Here is a 16,834-nt window from a genome sequence, read left to right on the forward strand (position 1 = left end):
AAAAATGATTAAAAACAGTGAAATGAACATTCTCATATAAAAAATTGGGTAAGATAAAAAATATTTTGGCAATAATTTTTTATTATTTTTGTGCCTTCATTGTAAGCGTGAATTGGTGCAAGTATTTGTAAGGATAGTTGTTGATTATGTATCATAATATTAAATATGTTTATATTATTTGATAAAACATTTTCATCTGTTGAAATCTATTTTGGTTAAATATGTAGAGACATATCTTCAAATATAATTATTTAACATTTTTGTAATGTGGAGGAAGTTGAGTCTATTTCTACAATGGAATTTTTAAACATATTAGGTTGAATCTTTCCGGTGAGATAATATCTTTCAGTTTAAAAATTGTGGTTCTAAATAATTTTTTATGATATGTGGAAATGGCATGTTGAATGCATTTCATAAATGTTTGATTACAAAATTAAGTAACATGGTATGCAAAACTATATCACTCTGATCCAAATCACGCCTTGTATAAAACATTGCATATTTACATATGCATAGACACACGCACATAACAAAGAGATGGAATTTATATCTGAATGATTTTAGCTCCATTACGGTTTTCTGCATTTTGTCATTTTCCTATCAAAAACATGTTAATTTATAAATGTAAAGCATCACATTTCTCTGATATAACATTAATGGTCTCTGCAGATAGTCTAAAGACAGTCTATTTTGGCATAGTAAGATACCAAAATACTGTAAATTGTAAATGACTTTGTGAGGCTTTGTAACCACCCAACGGGTTCACCTTGCTGCTGCCTAGTCAGAGCTGACTTATCAAGACAGAGGAATTGCAATGAAGAAAGAGTAATTCACTCAGAGCCGGCTGTGTAGGAGTTTCATTAGTACTCAAATCAATTTCCCTGAGCATTCGGGGATTAGAATTTTTAAGGATAATTGAGTGGGGAGGGGCTTGGGAAGTGGGGAGTGCTGATTGGCTGGGTCGGAGATGAAATCACAGGGGGTCTAAGTGAGTATTTCTTGCTCCCTTCTGTTCCTTTGGTGGGATTACAGAACAGGTTTGTACATATTACTGGTCTGGGTGGTGTCAGCTGGTACATTGGAACTCAGGGTCTGCAAAATATCTCAGGCACTGATCCCAGGTTTTACAAAAGCAGCGTTATTCCCAGTAGCGATGAGGGGAAGTTCAGAAACTTGCAGCTGGAACCTGCGTGGCCCCTAAACTGTAATTTCTAATCTCTAGCTAATCTGTTAGACCTACAAAGGCTGACTGGTCCCCAGGAAAGAAGGGGTTTTTCAGGAAAGGGCTAGTATCATCTTTGTTTCAAAGCTAAACTATAAACTAAGTTCCTCTCAAAGTTAATTCAGCCTACGCCCAGGAATGAACAAGGACAGATTGGAGGTTAGAAGCAAGATGGCGTTGGTTAGGTCACACCTCTTTTACTGTTTCAATTATAATTTTGCAATGGTGGTTTCAGCTTTGAAATCTCATTTTTCTTAATGAATTTGCTGATTCCATTTGATTGACCTTTAGAGGAAAGAGAGATCAAAATACTTACTTCTTTTCAAATAAATGGAGTTATACAAAATATTTAATAAGTAAACGTATCTGTGTTTATGTGATCAATGACAGAAACATGTATGTTTGGCGTTGTGAAATAAAAATAAATCTCAGGATCTTAATGTCAGTAAGCCAAGGGAAAAGTCGAGCTGGGAGCCAGGTCTGGCAAACCTGCCTCCCATTTTATTCCTGAATAAAATAGCTACAAAGAGAAAGGAGCTACATACCACCCTCACAATTTGCCCACAGGGAAATTCCTTGTAGGCCTCTAGATCTTTATCCTAAAACAATTCTGTTGAATTTCACCCTGGCAATGCAAACTGATAGCTTATCTTCACAGGTGCTGCAGACAGAAAATCATCCCTAGGCTCACCTGAGACAAATGCATATCTGATTTCTTCCTCTGTCCTATTGTGTATGCAAAAATGCAGATTCACTGAGCCACACTAAATTGTGTATTCAGTGAAAGGCTGATCAAAGACTCAAAATAATGCAAGCTTTATCTTTTATCTACCTATGACCTAGAATTCCCCCTGCCCCCTTCCTTCTTCCAGTTGTCCCACCTTACCGGACTGAACTAATGTATATCTTATAAGTATTGATTGATATCTCATGTCTCCCTAAAATGTATGAAAGCAAGCTGTACCCTGACAAAGCGAGCATATGTCCTCAGGACCTCTTGGGGCTGTGTCATGGGTGCATCCTTAGCTTTAGCAAAACAAACTTTCTAAATTGACTGAGACCTGTCTCAGATATTTTGGGCTCACAGCATAAATACTATTCCACTTCTTTTAAGAGAAGCCTAAATGCTCTGGAGATGGAGAGAGCTGGGCCGCCAAGTGTTAAGAATCTAATTGAAGCAACTAGTCATGAAGAAAAGAGTTAAGCATTTGATCACTTACTGTCAGGCTTTAACAAGAGGCTAAAACCGTAAAAAGTGCCAACCCCCTCCAATCCATTTCCTTTCAAAGAATGGCATTGCAGTTCAGGGTCAGGTGGATCAGCACAGATGTGTGGGTCATTGCCCGGTGGAGAGAGCCTCCAAAAAAGGCTCCAACAGTTTTAAGGACTTTGGGGCTCAGGGGATGAAGGTGAAGGAGAGAACTAGGTATGGAAAATTACTGAGAATTGAGTCACAGCAGACAAAAGTTTCAGTTTCCTCTTTTCCCCTGATAAGGAGACCTCATTAGAAGTACCGGAAGAGGGCGTCAGATGAAGGCAAAGAGACCTAGGAATAAAGGTGACTGCACTAGGAAGAACTGGGAAGAAACATGTAAGAATCAGAGATATTTATGGAAAATGATGATACTTTCTTTACTTCCAGGTATTAGAGGAATATGATTCGCAAGAGGTAATGGCCTAAGATTTTAATATCTATGTTTACTAGTGTTATTCTAAAAGTAGACAAAATATTTCTTACTATAGGACTAAGTAAGTCATTTCCATTTGCCCTAGGGTAATCTAATGAGAGCCAGATGTCTTGCTATACCTACTTATGACTGTACTGTGAGAGCCCCAAAATAGGGTCTAGGTGTTTATTCAGGAGAGGAACCCTTGTACCCTCACTCCTCCTAAGAAATTTGTTTACACCACAGTGTAAACAAATTCTCCTCTTGAAAAAAGTGGGAAAGATTCTTGGTTCCTATGATTTAGAAATGTTACTAAGTGTCTCTAGGGGAAGATATGATAGGGGATTTTAAATTTAAAACATGGGATTAATCCCCTTTGGAATATAATTACATAGGAAGATAACTCATTAAATTGCTCTGGAAGTTTCTTGGCTATTCAGTTACCTTTTTCCATCAATTCAGGACCCTTCTCCTGAAATTAAGTGGTCAAGAGAGATAAGAAAAAGATTTATATCATTTGAATGAAAGAAAATAGTTTTAAGATTAAGGAAGCCAATGGCTGCAAGCCTAATTCCTATAGCATATAAGGAACAAATATTTCTGGGAGATACAAAAGCAAACATACTCTATTTCATAACATATAAATGTCCATAACTCTGGAGACCAGGACTTTGAAGGAAGACTGAGAATTGTGGGAAAGACTTGTCTTCCCTCAGTGACATAACTGAATCCTATAGAAAGTTTTTAGAGTGGTAGAAATAATAAGCTAGATAATTTCAAGGCAGATGTCCTTGAGAAAAGTGTCTTGTACCTCTCAATTATAATCAGAGACAGCTATCCAGTTTGCCTAATTGCCTAGTTGTTGGGTCAATTATGACAGTAGAAAATAAGGAAAATTTGCATTTTTAAATAAACCTAAAAGGTGGCTATTTTTCTATGAAAAAAATATGAATTACAAAGTATTAGAAAAAATACTAACTTTTTTGATTTCTTTTCTCTCACAAAGTATTAGAAAACATACTAACTTTTTTTTTTTGAGACGGAGTTTCGCTCTTGTTGCCCAGGCTGGAGTGCAACGGAGCAATCTCAGCTCACTGCAACCTCCGCCTCCCAGGTTCAAGCGATTCTCCTTCCTCAGACTCTCAAATAGCTGGGATTACAGGCATGCGCCACCATGCCCTGCTAATTTTGCATTTTTAGTAGAGATGGGGTTTCTCCACGTTGGTCAGGCTGGTCTCGAACTCCCAACCTCAGGTGATCCACCTGGGGTTACAGGGTGCTGGGATTACAGGCGTGAGCCATCGCACTCTGCCAAAATACTATCATTTTTGATGTCTTTTCTCTCACAAAGTATTAGAAAAAATATTAACATTTTTGATACATTTTCCCTCATAGTGTAACTATGATAAAGATGTTAGTACTTTAGAATAATGTTACGTGTCATTAAAAACGTAAAAATAAATGCATGATACAAAAGTGTACTAAAAAACTCAAGTATGCTTCTCTAGTTTATAAACAATAATGCTGCTTGACTCTGCACAAATTGACAGTCATAAAAATTCTGTAAAAAGGCATTTTTAAAGATATAATACTGAATGTCATGATCAGAAGGGCATGTATTGTTATTGTGAGCCTGTCAGATGATTAACGAGGATGCAGCTTCCAAAAATTAATTAGCTGAAAAGAATATCTACTGATTTCAGTAACTTTCCATGGAAAGCATGCAATTTTATGACAAACATCTTCTCCTTTTGTAGCTATTACCTAGTAATTTTGTAGATCCCTAAATCTGAATGCAAATGAGCTAAGTGTTAACCCATCTAAAAAACGCAATTATTGTTTGGGTAAAATTATCATTATAAGAACATAAGTTTAAGGCTATAAAATTGATTATTTTTGCCAAGTATCTTCCATTTGAAGGTTAATGTGTACTTAAAACACTTTAAAAAATTTCTTCTGTCTTCCTAAATGTCAGTAATAGTCAGTGCTTAGTGTTTGTTAAAAAAAAATAATGCATAAGATGTGTTTAATCCAAAACTCACCATGGCTTTCTATTGATCTGTCATAATTTATCATCTATTTATCTAAGTTTTAAACTGCTTCTACATATATTTTAATTATTTTGAATTTATGGACAATAAGCTACATCTATGTTATTTAATAAAGCATCCACTAAAAAATTGAGCTTACTCAAAAGTGAATATAATAACAACAACAACAAAATACCAGATTTGATTTTTCTGGTATTTGATTATGTCACACAAACTTTATCTCTTTTGTTACTTTATTAATCATTCTTTGACCAAAGATTTATTAAGGCCCTGCTATGTGCCAGAGAGTATGCTAGGTATTATGCTTTGCAAAGATTACTGAGCTTTGAATGAATTATATTGCATGATAATTAATCTCTTTGTCTTTGAAACCAGAAAGACTTGAGTACGAGTCCAATTCTATCACTTAGGGTTTGCGAATGACACTTTAGATGATAATTGTATACTTTTTCTTATTACTATCTTAACTATACCTAAAATACCAATAATATAAATAACAAAATTATGATTTCAAATGAATATAGACACAGAACTTATACCTTCACAAAAATTTATTGAAAATGGGTCAAAGATATAAACATAAAATATAAAAATATAAAACTCCTAGAAAACAACATAGGAGAAAATTTAGATACCTTGGTTTGGCAATCAGTTTTCACACATAAAAACAAAAGCATAAGCCATGAAAAAATCTGAAAATGTGAACTTCATTAAAATTAAAACTTGTCATATGCAAATAATACTTGTCAAAGAATGGAAAGAGAGATCTCAGTGTCAGAGAAAATTTTTGCAAAATAGATGTGATAAAGGACTGGTATCTAAAATATATAAAGAACTCATAAAACTCAATAAAAAATAGCTAAAAATTGTGCAATAAATCTGCACAGATACTTCATCAAAGAAGATATACAGACGGCAAATAAGCGTATAAGAAGATCAACATCATATGTCAGGTCATTAGAGATTTGCAAATTAAAGCAACAGTAAGATATCACTACATATCTGTTAGAATGGCCAAAATTTTCAATAATGACAGTGCTAAATGCTGACTGGGATGTGGAGTAACAGGAACTGTCTTTCGTCACTGGTGGGAGTGTAAAATGGTACAGCCACTGTGGAAGATGATTTCTTAGTTATTTACAAAAGTAAACGTACTCTTGCCATACAATCCAGCAATTGCATTCCTTGATATTTATCCAAATGAGTTGAAAACTTATATATGCACAAAAATATTTATACCATCTCTATTTATAATTGCCAAAACATGGAAATGACCAAGATGTAGTTCAAGAGATGAATGAATAAACAAACACATACTGTATGATTCCAACTATATGACACTTTGAAAAAGGTAAAACCATAGATACAGAGAAAAGATCAGTGGTTGGTGAGGGTATGGGGGTTTGAGTAGTGACAAAAAAGAAGGAGTACAGGAGATGTGTAGGGCAGTAAAAGTATTTTGTATGACACAGTGATAATTGAGAAGTCATTACATATTTGTCAAAACCCATAGAATGTATAACACAAACAATGAACCCTAAACTATGAACTTTATTAACTGTAGTTAATAATAATATATCAATACTGGTTCATCAATTATATCAAGTATACCACACTAACAGAAGATGTGAATAATAGATCAACCTGTATGTGGAGAGACAGGGCATACGTGGGAACTCTATACTTTCTGTTTATTTTTATGTAAGGATAAAACTATCCTAAAAATAAAGTTTATTTCATAAAAAAGATGAAGGGAAGATTCAGAGAAGACTGCAAAAAAAATAGAGCTTTATGTGTTTTCATCTTGCTTTTGGATCAGTGCGTGATGAATAGATATAAGAACTATAAGGCAGTAGTGTTGCTGATGAATATGGTAAGGAAGATAATAAGAGAAAAAAGAGAAAATCTTAGATAGATGTGATAAGTATCACTTTACCAAAAAAGAACTTACCAAACTCAGAAGAATAAATGAATAAATACCTCCTTCAGGGTTGGGAGACTGAGAACAACTATGTAGAAAGTTTTTATAGAAAAATGCCATTTAAGCTGAGATTTTAAGGACAAGTAAATTTGATTAGACAGAGCAGGAAGTAAAGAAGCTTCCCAGAGTAGAAATGACATTTGCAAAGTAAAAGTATCATGAAAACTGGCAAATTTAGGAAAATGACTAGTAAATATGTCAGAAGTACTAAATGCATGACAAGATACAGAGATGAATTTGTAAGCCAGGAGTCCTTTAAAGATATTCTGCGGATTACTTGATTTATGTTCTAAAAGTTTAAACAATGAGTATTGGAGTTATAATAATTAGCAATTTGCCTTCAATATTCAGATTAAAAAGTTATCGAATAGGATTTTCAGACTGCTTATCCAGCAATCTAGTATTCAGTATTTTTGAAGTTCATGAAAATGCATAATTTTAGGTAGGATTTTAGATTTGGGGTTAAACCTAAGATTAATTGTCAGTAGAGATAAACTAAAGAGCCTACAGATACTTAGGTATTGAAGTACTTCAGAAAATTTTTATTGATTACTTCAACATGAAAGACAATAGTAAAATATGCGTTTCTCATTTTCTCCATCAAAAAATTTTACTGAGTGAGAATGAATGGGTGAAATTTTATTACTGCTGCTTTGCTATGATTGAAATATCCCCTTCAAAACTCAGTTGAAATGTAATTGTCATTGTGATAGTATTAAAGATGGAATAATTAAGAGGTGATTAGGCCATGAAGGTACTCTCTTCATGAGTGGATTAAATGTTGTCATCATGGAAGTGTGTTTTTATCACAAGAATGAGTTGCTATAAAAAGCAAGTTTAGTTCTTTCTTGTTGCTTTCTTAGGCTTTCTTGGCCTTCTGCCTTCCACCATTAGATAATGCAGCAAGAAGACCATCACCAGGTACTGACACCTTAATTTTGGACTTTCCAGCCTCCAGAAGCATAAGAAATAAATTTATTTTCTTTATAAATTACCCAGTCTGTGTATTCTATTATTGCAACACAAAGTGGACTAAGACAGAAAATTGGGACCAAGAAATGGGACTGTTGCTATAACAGATACTTGAAAATGTGAAAGTGGCTTTGGAACTGGCTAACGAGTAGGGGATGGAAGAATTTGGCAGAGTAGGCTAGAAAAAGCCTAACACTCTGAACACTGAGTAATAAGGGCAATTTTGGTGAGGGCTCAGAAGAGCCTGGCTGTAGGGAAAGTCTGGAAATTCTTATAGATTATTTAAATGTTGGGACCAAAATGTTGGCAGAAATATGGACAATAAAGGTCATTTTGGTGAGGTCTCAGAGTAAAAAAGAAATATCTTATTGGAAACTGAGGAACAAGGAAGATCATCCTTGTTATATAGTGGCAAAGAATGTGGTTAAATTGTGTGCATGCTCTAGGGCTTTATGGATGGTGGAATTTTAAAGTGATGAATGAGGATAGCTGGTGGTAAAAATTTCTAAGCAAAACATCAAAGCAGCTGTGGAGTGACTTTTAACTACATACAGTAAGAAGCAAGAGGTAAGAAATGACTTAAAGATGCAATTTCTAATTACAAAACAGACAAAGATTTCAAAAATTTTCAGCATGGCCATATAAAGAATAAAAAATCATTTTCAGGTAAACAAACCAAGTATATGACAAAAGGACAATTAGCTGAAGAGATTAGTATGTACAGAGGAGATAACCAACACAACAGGAGAATGACAGAAATTAAAAAATGCATTTCCAGTATCTTCAAGGATCCCCTCTTTTCCCCATCACAGGCCCAGAGATCTAGAAAAGCCAAATAGTTTTGAGGGATGGGCTCAGGGCACTCTCCATGGGCTCACTGCTTAGGGCCACCCTGGGTATTTGCTTCCCACACTGGCACAATACGTCTTGGCAGCTCCAACCATAGCTCAAGTGGGTCCAGTTGTAACTTAGTTTCACTTGCCATTTCACAAGATGCAAGCCATAAACCTTCACAGACTCCACATGGTGCCAATTCTTCAGGCAAACAGAATGCAAGAGCTCTGGGACATGGCTTCCTTTACCTACACTTCAAAGGAAGTTGTGGATAGCTTGGGAGCTCAGGCAGAGACTTAGAGACAGAGCCATTGAAGAGAACTCCAGGTAGGGCAATGCCTAGTGGAGCTGTGGGAGTAAGAACATTCTCAGAATGATACCCAAGAACTGTTAAGCTACCATTGTGCAATACCAGCCTGGGAAATCTGCAGGCCTGACTCCAGCTTGAGAGAGCTGAAGAGTATATTGAGTCCACTAAAGCCATGAAGGTGGAACTGCCTGAGGGCTTGGGGGCCAAACTCTCACCCTAGTGTGCCCAGGATGAAGTAAAAGGATATTATTTTGGAGCTTTAAGACTTGCAGTTGTTTTACCTGTTGAGTTTTAGACTTACTTGGAACCAATTACCCCTTTCTTTTTGCTATCTCTTCCTTTTGGAATGATAATGTCTATTCTATGCTGTCCTACCATTGTATATTGGAAGCACACAACTTGATAATTTCACACACTTGCACCTGGAGAGCAGTTTGCCTCAAATAAATTGTTTCTTCAGTCTCATCCATACCTGATTTAAATGAGACTCTGGATTTTGGACTTTTGAGTTGGTGCTAGAATGATTTAAAACATTCAAGGCTATTGACATGGATTGAATGATTTTAGTATATGGAAATTACATGAGTTTTAAGGGGCCAAGAGTAAAATGCTGTGGTTTGAATGTCCCCTTCAAAACTCATGCTGACATTGAATTGCCATTGAGATGGTATTGAGAGGTGGGACTGTTAAGGGGCGACTAAGCCATGAGGGCTCCACCCCCATGAATTAATTAATGTCATTATCATGGGAGGAAGTTTGTTATCCCAAGAGTGAGTTATTTTAAAAGTGATTTTGGTCTTGTTGCTCTCTTATGCTCCCATGCCTTCTACCATGGAATGATGCCACAAGAAGTCCCTCACCATATGCTGGCCCTTGATATTAGACTTCCCAGGCCCCAGAAGTATAAGAAATAAATTTATTTTCTTTATAAGTTACCCAGTCTATAGTATTTTGTTAAAGCAACACAAAATAGATGAAGACTTGCTATTATCTTAACTTTTAAATAGAATCACTGAGGAGGCAATAATGGACAATTTGTAAGTGATTAAATATAAAATATTTGACCAGAGAAATAATTTCCAAGGTTTATATGCTATAAGCACTCAACATATTTATGTATATTTAGAAACACTGAATACATTTTTTCTAAATTATTTTATTTCCTAGATCAATAAATGATGTAACATTTTGACTTATACTTCTGTAAAGACTCTGCTACAATTTATTGATTACTAACTGTATCTATAAGAAACCTGTTTATACATCTGAAATCTTTTATAAATCTACTATGCTATTTAAAATGTATTTGCTATGACTACACTTTCTTCTTAAAATGCATTATATATTTATTTATTTTGAGTGATGGTTTCCTTAGTGCACTATCTTTCTCTAAGAGTAATGCTATCACCTTTTAATTTTTTTCTTTTTTAACTAAACGCTAGCAGGACCCTAATAACAGTGATGCACGACTCAGAAATCACAAGGTGATTGATGGCTGCCGATAGGTCTGATAATGACATAGTCTGACATGAAAATACCATTTATCTGATGTGAAAAATAGAGTTGTCCCTAAAGCCTCTAAAGCATCATTGTGGATGTTCGTAGAAAGTATCAGTACTGATTATGGTCCAAGTATACCACAGTTAAATTTAGTCTTTGAGGCACCATTTATTACTGTCCCAAGTACTTTTTTATAGTATCTATAAGCAGAATTCATGGTCATCCAAAAGAGATCAAACTTATAAGTTACTATATCAACTTCTAAAAGTTAACGAGCAGCCTGGGGACTTAAGATTTACTGTCAGTCCACCAAGAAATGTCAGTGCCCTAGAATATGAGGAGACAAGTGTCATCTAACTGGATTTGTGAACTTTTCACTTTGCCCTTCAGTAGACAGCAAACAGAAAATTAGTCTATAAATAATTGAACTTGATTTTTTTTGAAAATCTATCACAGCATGTTAAAAGCAATTTTGTTCTTGAATTTGCTCTCCACAAGTAGTAAATATGTCAAACAGTCTTTAAATAATGCAACATATAGAGCAACAGATAAGAAAGTTTAATAAAAATAAAGGAAAGGAAGACATTAGAAAATATACAAGATGTATGATTTTGTTGCTTGTATTTTCCTTCTCAGAAAATTGGAATATAAATTCTGGTTCAAAAATGCCAATTAAATATAGATAATTTGCATAATGATGTTTTAATATTCTCAGAAAGTGATTCAAACTTGTAAATAAACATTTCTAATATGACTTTATTCTATACACAAAAGAACATATGTTTTAACCTTACTAAGAAAGAAGATAGAGTTACAAAGTTACTCAAATGGCTCATAAAGATATAGAAAAGGTATAAAGAAAATATTATTTCAATAAAATACCTACTAATCAAACATACAAATAAAAAGACAAAAAAAGTTAGGTGGTTTTAAAGAACCGTATGCATAACACTAAAAGGTTGATTTGTTTGTTTGTTTATATTTTGATATAGATAATCAGGTAAAAAATGTATAATTTAACCCTGATGTAAATAAAATACTAGAGTTGATTTGGATATTTAGTATAAAGTCTAAATTTACCGTCATTAGTGAGTATAAATACTTATGAAACTAAAGTACTATGAAATAAAGGGTTGCATGCCAATAAATATCTATCAAAGGAATCATTAGTTTACTTAATTAGATTTATTGTTAAATATTTTTTAAGGTTAAATAATCTAAAACTTACAGAAAGTTGCAAAAATATCACAAATAACATTCTTATGCATGAGCTAATTGAGTGTAAGTTGCTGACATGATGCCTCATTGTCTAAAAATACTTGCGTGTGCATTTATTGCAAATAAAAACATTATCCTACAAAACCTGATACAATCATCATCATCAGGCAAATAACACTGGGGAGGTAGTTTAAGACTATGGAATTATCTCCTTCTTCATCAAACTTTTAATATTTACTTATTTCTATCAGTCTCTTCATACATGCGTATCTTATTTATTGGCAAAAATCCATTATCATTATTTATTTTGATACTGAATTTTTCCCAGATTTGTGGAGTGAAAGTCTCTTCAAGGTAGCTTGTGACTTTGACATGTTTGCATTACATGTGAACACATTCTTTCTTCCCGTCATGTGTGTGGAACCTGTAATGCAAACATGTCAAAGTCATGCACAAGCTACCTTGAAGGGACTTTCAGTCTTACTTCCTATCTTGTGTGTGGAACACACACACACACACACACACACAAACAGACACCATGTTCCAGGTCATTTTCTAGTTTTCTACTCGGCCTTGGAAACAGTCATTTCTCCAAGGAAACTTGGTTCCTTTTAAGGGAGAATGGTATTACAAAGTGCTATTTATAAACTGTTATTGATAAATGGTATTAATAAACTGGTATGTATGCAACACACACATATGCATGTGTTTATACATACATATGTACACATATGTATATGAATAATATATAATATATATACACATGTATAAATATATGTGTGCTGTATATATTTTACATACATACACACCTCCATACATGTATTTATATCTACATATATATGCATATAATGGAGGTATGTATACAGATATATATATAATATGCAGCTATAAGTTCACATCTCAAATTTCTATCCAAAACTACAACATTTATTTTAGTTTTCTCTCTTAACATATTTGTGCCTTTGTGCTTTCTCAGTGAAAAAGCTGTATATAATCATCTTAAATCAATTTACTTGTTTGACCAATCTAATTGTATATACTCAACTCATTACTGCTACTGTTCATGGTTCTTGCAGAAATACCTGCCTCAACCTACTAGGTTTCAATCTCCTCCATTTTCTTGATAATTTGAAGATACCTACCTGACACATGAGTGTGGAGATAGTTGAGAAAACAAATTGGGGTAGAAAATATGGCTTGTTAGCCACCATCCATTTCAATATTCTAAAATGTCTTCTTCCTTAGCAAAATTCAAAATCTAAAAACTGTATTTCCCAGAATCCTTTACATTGTTGTTCTTGGTTTGATTTAACTGACACAGATAGATGTACTCCTGCAATTTTGACAAATGGAAGGGAAGAATATTTTGTAGGCCACTCTTGCTATTTCTTCAGGTACCTATCATCATGGAAGTTTTTAGTGTTTTTCTCTCAGCTTCCTGGTACTGATAGTTTCTGACCATGGTGGCTTCTAAAAATAATTGCCTTACTTAAATTGTGTTTGTCTAATCATAGTTCTGTAGTCAGAAGTTGTTATGGCAGCTTCCTAAATAGGGTGCCAGAGATGCCTTAGCTACCTGTTTCTTTAGAATAATCCCAATGTCATTTCTAAAATCCAAGCTAAAGTTTATTTCTTTACGTTTCCCAATGGTATTGTAATGCATTTCATAGATAACAATATTTTCTTTTGGACAGAAAGTGTATTCCATAAATATAGGAATATGGTCTATTTTATTCACTGATATATGCAGACACAAATACCTAAAACAATGCTTGGTCCCAAGACTGTGCTTAAAATGGCAATAAAAGCCCTGAACATAATCACTTGATAACATTTTCTTTTTCTATAGACTCCATGCAATTAGAAATTCAGTCCGTCTCACCCACTATACATTTCTCTTTTCACCATAAAGTCTCTCAGCTTTTGGTGTATTGAAGACACGTATTTCAAGAAACCAGATGTCAATCATGGACTACCAATACATGACCTTCTTATGCTAATGGAAACCTCTTTTGCAAGAAAGTGATGTTATCCTTTTGAAAATTTAGGGGTGTGGCTTTTCTAAAACATTTCTGTAGATATGTTAATTTGAATTCGTTGGGCTACTGTATCCAAATAAAGACAAAGGCCAAGTTGCTTTTTAGAGTACTTGCTATATTCCATTGTTCTGTGTGCTGGGATATAAACATTGCAGAAAAACAGACAGAAATGCCTGTCTTTATGAAAGCATGCAGTTTGGAAGAGAGGTAGTATACATGATTGGTATGAAATAATATAACCTATTAGGTGATAATTATTGCAAGGAAGAAATATAAATGCAAATGCTGGTCCTTTTCCATTTGGGACTTTTGACTTGGATTTTATGACACACTAGATCCAAAGGTGTTTGAAATGCTTTTGGCAGATGAGTGATAAGCATAATAGGAAAATAAATAGAAAAGATCTATATGTATTTCTTCTTTGGAAAATACATATTTTCTTTATGAAAAACTCCTGGACTTTTTAAGTCTTGAACAATCCTGAATTTCTAACGGTAAGTTACCATGTAAGCATGCAACATAAGCTAGCCATATTGAATAGGGTGTGATATAGAAACCCAAAAACATAGGTGGATGTAGTAGCAAGATTCTGTTACTTGGAAGTTGCCTTTGCAAGGAAAGATTCAAGCAAATTTTGACTGTACTAATAAATTGGATGAACATGTGGCTTGTGCTTTCAATGCACCTACTTCTGATTCAGTGACACTTCTTCCTCAATACACACCTAGGATTCCCGGATAAATTTGTTATGATCTTTTGCCTGAAGAAGAAACAATTGGCTTTCATTTACACATTTTGCCTAATATGCTAGTACCAGCTGGGATTAGATTATTAGAGCATGGAAGCTCCACTTGAGGGTGTTCTGGAAATATGATAAAAAATAGAATCTCTTTTAATGGGCTAAACTTCAAGCTGCATATCTTTGCTGTCCACTATAGAAGGGGAATTGTTTAGCAGTACTAGTCTATGATTCATAGACAGTTGCTAATTGCTTTGTTAACCTATCAGGTATTTGCAATTGAGAATACGAATTGGTTACAAGGAAGTTTGGGTTATGCACACGAAACACTTAAAATGGCTTAATAGAAATGTTTCCTTCCATTCTGAATGTTGACTAATTATTGTAAAAAACAGATGGTCAAAGAAGACCTATTGTGTGGACTGTTTCTGTAGTTTTACTGAGTACTTGTTATAGCACAAGCATTTTCTATGAGATTTCAAACATTACATAAAATAAACAAAAATGCCTATTTACACATAAACTTTCTACAGTTGTGGAGAGAGAAAAGGGACACCATCAACATAAAAATATATAATGCATTAGATAATTCCTATGGTTTGAAAGTTTGTGCCCTTCCAAAATTCAAGTTGAAACTTAGTACCCAATGAAGCATTATTAAGAGGTAGGCCCTTTAGGTGGTGATTAGGTCATGAGGGGTCTGCCCTTTCGAATGGGATTCATGCCTTTATAAAAGGACTTGAGGGAATTTGTTAGTCTCTTTTTGTGCTTTTGTCCTTCTATCATTTGAGGAAACAGGGAGAAACCACCATAAACAAGATCACCAAACTCTAAATTGGCTGTGACCTTGATCTTGGACATCCCAGTTTCCACAGCTGTAAGAAATTTTTATTGTTTATAATCTGTTCTTAGTAAAGTCTAAGGTACTTTGCTATAGCAGCAGGAACTAAGACAGAAATTGGTACCAAGAAGTGGGGTGTGGAAGCAGCTTTAGAACTGGATAATGGGTACAGGCTGGAAGAATTTGGAAGTGCAGCCCAGAAAAGGTCTATATTACTGTAAATGAAGCATTAGGGAAAATTTGGTAAGGGCTCAGAAGAGGAGAACTGTAGAGAGAGAGACTATATCTTCTTAGAGATTATCTGTGTGGTCATAAATGGAAAGTTGATAGAAATATAAACAGGAAAGGCAATTTTTTTTTTTTTTTTTTTTTTTTTGAGACGGAGTTTCACTTTTTTTGCCCAGGCTGGAGTGCAGTGGTGCAATCTCGGCTCACTGCATCCTCTGCCTCCTGGGTTCAAGCGATTCTCCTGCCTCAGCCTCCCAAGTAGCTGGGATTATAGGCATGCACCACCATGCCCAGCTAATTTTGTATTTTTAGTAGAGATGGGGTTTCTCCATGTTGGTCAGGCTTGTCTGGAACTCCTGACTTCAGGTGATTCGCCCGTCTCAGCCTCCCAAAGTGATGGGATTACAAGCATGAGCTACCGCTCAGGAAATACAGTTCTTATAAGATCTCACGTGGAAACGAAAAATATGATATTGGAAACTAGAGGAGAGGCCATCCTTGTTATTATGTGGCAAATATCTTGACTGACTTATCCCTGTCTTAGGACTCCATAGAAAGCAGAACTTAAGAGAGATGAACTAGGATATTTGGTGGAAACAATTTACTAAGTAAAGTGTTAAAGGTGTGGCATGGCTTCTTTTGACTCCTTATAATAAAATGCAAGACAGAAAAAAAAAACACAGAATTTTTAATTAAAAGGGAAGTAGAACTTAATGAATTGGAAAATTTTCAGCCAGGCCTAGTTGTAAAAAAGGAGAAAGTGTGTTTAGGACAGAATACCAAGGGTGAAACCAAAGGAACACCTGAAGAGGAGATGAGTTTGAATAGAAAGATGCCAGATGCTATTCATTAAGTCAATAGAATAATAACCTCAAAGGTAGTTCAGACAGTGTCAGGACCTGAATGTAGAACAATTTCAAGGGAGGGGCCCAGAGCACCTGTGTGACCTCAGGATTCATTGCCCAGGGCCTCTTCAGTTTTCTGCCCCATGCATTCTGGTGCAGTACTCCTCAGCCAACCCAGATGTGGTTCAAGCATGCCCATATCCAGCTTAGATTGTCCCTCCAGGAGGCACAGGCAATAAATCTTGATAGTGTCCCTGTGGTGCTAACTCTGCCCGGGCAGACAACTGCTACAGAAATGGAGCCACTGTAGAGGGCTTCTACCAGTGCAATGGCTAGTGGAACCATGGCGTTGGAGCCATCACAGACAGTCTCAATTAAAGCATTGCC

At 35.0% G+C, this 16,834-nt stretch overlaps 1 long non-coding RNA gene across 5 annotated transcripts in view; it reads left to right on the forward strand.

The window, feature by feature from the left end:
- The first annotated feature begins 958 nt into the window (after positions 1-958).
- The window catches only part of LOC129049551 (uncharacterized), a 163,842-nt gene continuing 147,966 nt past the window's right edge, over positions 959-16,834 (forward strand). For 2 of the 5 annotated variants that reach the window (XR_010136706.1, XR_010136705.1), the window contains exons 1-3: positions 997-1,037; positions 2,718-2,780; positions 2,865-2,891. This is a non-coding gene — a long non-coding RNA (uncharacterized LOC129049551). The other 3 variants (XR_010136704.1, XR_010136702.1, XR_010136703.1) reach the window with 2 other exon arrangements.

This window comes from Pongo abelii, chromosome 14, assembly GCF_028885655.2.
Source record: "Pongo abelii isolate AG06213 chromosome 14, NHGRI_mPonAbe1-v2.0_pri, whole genome shotgun sequence".
Lineage (NCBI taxonomy): Eukaryota > Metazoa > Chordata > Mammalia > Primates > Hominidae > Pongo > Pongo abelii.